The following is a 3,676-nucleotide window of genomic DNA, read 5'->3' as shown; positions in this document are numbered from 1 at the left end:
GCGATGTTACTCGGCACACTGCCTCATGAAGGTCACAGCTAGGTCTCACTCTGTGCTGCCATCTGTTGGCGCACAACAGAGCTAGTCCAGGAACATACATACATACATACACACACAAATTCGTTTACACCGCTTTCAAACCGGTGCTGCTTACGTCTTATATTCGACATACAGAGATCGATAAAATAATTGTCAATTTGAAAACAGCTATTTGAACAATATTATCGACTGTTTGCGTGCCATGAGACTATACGGTCTCGTGTACCTTCTGCTTGATAAACTCAACTAGCTATAAATAGATATGCATAGTAACAATGTCTAAAAACGAATCACCATTATTATGTTCACTGAAGTAGAAGTGTCTTGACGTTAAATATTCCTTCTTAATCCAAATAAATTTATATAACAATATTGCATCAAAAAATGTAATATAAGTAAAAATTTACCTATAATATAATAAGTAAATATTTACCTATAATTTAATTTAATATAATATATATGATATATAATATAAGACAATATAATACGTACATATATACAGGTAAATATTTGATCGGGAGGTAAAAAAAAGTACCAGTTATGTACTGAGTCGATGGTATCGATACTCTGCTTCCCTCAAAATTGCCGGGCATATGCCTAAAACGTGTGTATGTATACATATTAATGTCGTATAAAGATATATATATATATATATATATATATATATATATATATATGTATAAAATTGTATAACATATTAGTGTGTGTGTGAGCATACACATATATTTATTTATTTGTTATCCAATATTATAATAATACGTTTTTTTTCCCCCGTCTCCATTCATGATTATCAGCAGTGGCAACAACTGCTACCTCCCCTTCACTCCTCTTCGCCTACATAATCATTATTGTTTACCCTCCCTCAGCCTACTCCTCTTGTACCTCCTCTTACATTCATTCTCTCATCATAACGTTACCAGCAGTCCGCTGATATATATGTCTATTGCGCTTCTTGCGCTAACTCACAATATTTGTACTTTTATTCGGATCCTCATTACTTTCAAAACAGAATGCAACTATACGGACATACACAATTTAACAATATAAATATAAAAACTTTTCTGTTTTTATAATTTGAACTGATCTTTTATAATTCTTGCTTTTTTCTTCCCGGGTTTATACATTACGCTCCCCGGATACTTTCATGTAAGTAAACTTTTAATTATATAAATAACTGTGTTGGTATGATTATACGATCCGTCACAATGGAGATCTCGTCAATAAATCATCAATCCGAAAGAGAAGCACACTCAAAGTTATAGAACAGTTGAGTATTTTGATTAAAAAAATAGTTGTGACCGGTCTATGGGGGTTACCCTGGGTTGCGCGTCCATAAAGCGCTTAAGCTGTAGAGTTAAGCGCTTTATGGATGATGATTTTCAAATATATGTATACCTTTTATCCATCTATCTACACACACACACATACACATAGTCAGAAAAGCATACGATAATTGAGCGGACGTATTTTTATATTGTCATGCAATATGCGTGCGCGTGTGTTTATCTTATATAATATTGTAGCGTACCATAAACTCCCTAAAATAGAATATAATATATACATGTGGCGAAATGGATAAATAGATTTATGTTGGTAAATTCTTATTTCTCATAGCCTCTGTTCGATTTCCAGTTACATTTGATAAAACCCGTACGAGGGTAGATCGTGGGGTCTACCTACCTATAATTCCGTCACACATCGAAGAATACATATAAGCTACAAGTGTCTCCAAAGCACTCACCTATTACACTGTGATGCAATCAGTAGTAATTCTGCATATCGAACATCTAGAATATTTGTTATTCATACAATTTTGTTTTAATATATGAAACCTGTGTGTATATATATATATATCCGTGGTGCGACAGTAATGTTTTTAATAATAATATTCTTTTAAAAACAGATTTCTCTTCGATATTATTTTTCATTGTCATTTATAATTCTATTCAACTTTTCCAGTAATATAATTCATTTGTATATAGGCACATTGCAATCCTGTATAGTCTCATTTTTATTGATTATGAGACGTATTTGTGTATTTATGTATGTGCATATTAAACCCTCGGCTCCTCATCCCTGATCGGTCAGACCTTATAATCGAACACATTCAGTTGTGGTCATCTCCCCATGTATTCCAGCTAGAACCGAATGGGTGCTTCCTTTTTCATTTTTTTTCTTTTGAAAGAAATTTGGTTGCTACTTCTAGCATACAGTCTCTTTCGGCGGCTGAATTACTTATGTATATGTGTGCAGTTTCATCCAGCGGCTGTCGCCATGCTGGGGCACCGTCATTAGAAATGTATTCATATTGTATATACATAATATATATATACACACATACGTGTGAATACATATGTAGATGTGTGTGTGTGTGTGTGTGCATGTGTGTACCTCTTGACATTTCTCTACTGCATATACTTCGTCTAAATATAAACATGCGTGTGTTTTTGCGTATCAGAAAGAAATTGACAGGTAAATTACTAGAGAGAAAGGCAATCAAAGGTGTGTATGTAAATATGTATGTCTGTGCGCGCGCGCGCACACACACACACACACATGTATGTATATATGTATATTTGTATGTTTGAGTATTATTATATATGTATTATGACCGCTAAATCCATAAGTTTGTTTTTTTTATTCTCTCTCTGTTTATTTTCTCTTATTCCTTTCTGTTGAAGAGCGAAGGCTCGAAACGTGAAAGACTTTCTCACATTCCCGAGCGTCAAACTAATACACCTGCTTGTTGTTCATACACCTGTATTCGTCTTTTGTTTTTCTATAAATTTCAACTACACACACACACACATATATATATATATATAGATGTATGTATGTTTATATGTGTGTACACATACACAATACTCATTACGTTTGTGTGTATCCTTTTCGCCTCAACATCTAATTTGTATTAGATAACAACGCGCTCCAAATGTTTAGCTCACCATGCCAATTATTTAACTTATTTCAAAATTTCACTCAACAGCAAACCCCTAATAGTGCTAACGTAAGTTGTTGGGGAAGTCTGTCATCTATAAATTACTTCATTTACGTGTCTGATATGGTGGTGCAATAATCCCCTTATCACTTACCAATCTGTTCAAAGCTACATAATCCGTCACCGGTCTAATCTTAAGCGTTTGAAACCCTTTAGCGACGGAGTCTAGTTTGTTTCAAGCATTTGATCCAGGTCTTGGAACCTATTTGACTCCGACCGCTCTCAGAGTCACTGGAAAAAATAAGTTCTTCGGAAGTGCCATTCCTTTTCTTGCTTAAAGAATAAAAACTAGGGAGGCTGATATCTAGCAAGGTGAGACACACATAAGAAGGAAGGAAACAAAGGACCACTGATGAGGTCACAGAAGTGTGACGAAAGAACTCTGGCCGAAATAAGATTAGGATTAATGTAATATAAAGCTGAAGCAAATTAACACCAAATATACAGTGCGTGTGTTTTTATTGACTAAACTGGCAATATGACCATCCCCAAGTACAACAACATCTGTTTCAACACACGATTTCACATCAAAAATCTTGCAAAACAAATATATATATATATATATATTCACACATATGGGTATACGTGTATATACACATATACAAATGGATATACGTACATTCATGCACACAATCACAC

At 34.2% G+C, this 3,676-nt stretch overlaps 1 protein-coding gene across 2 annotated transcripts in view; it reads left to right on the top strand.

The window, feature by feature from the left end:
• The first annotated feature begins 923 nt into the window (after positions 1 to 923).
• The window catches only part of LOC106873285 (protein timeless), a 64,414-nt gene continuing 61,661 nt past the window's right edge, over positions 924 to 3,676 (top strand). The window contains exon 1 of one of the 2 annotated variants that reach the window (XM_052970667.1): positions 924 to 1,185. The gene's annotated coding sequence lies outside the window, so the exon portion shown is untranslated. The remainder of the gene's footprint in view (positions 1,186 to 3,676) is intronic. The other variant, XM_014920595.2, reaches the window with a different exon arrangement.

Source organism: Octopus bimaculoides, chromosome 9, assembly GCF_001194135.2.
Source record: "Octopus bimaculoides isolate UCB-OBI-ISO-001 chromosome 9, ASM119413v2, whole genome shotgun sequence".
NCBI classification, from domain to species: Eukaryota; Metazoa; Mollusca; class Cephalopoda; order Octopoda; family Octopodidae; genus Octopus; species Octopus bimaculoides.
This window is presented reverse-complemented; position numbering and strand designations above follow the sequence as displayed.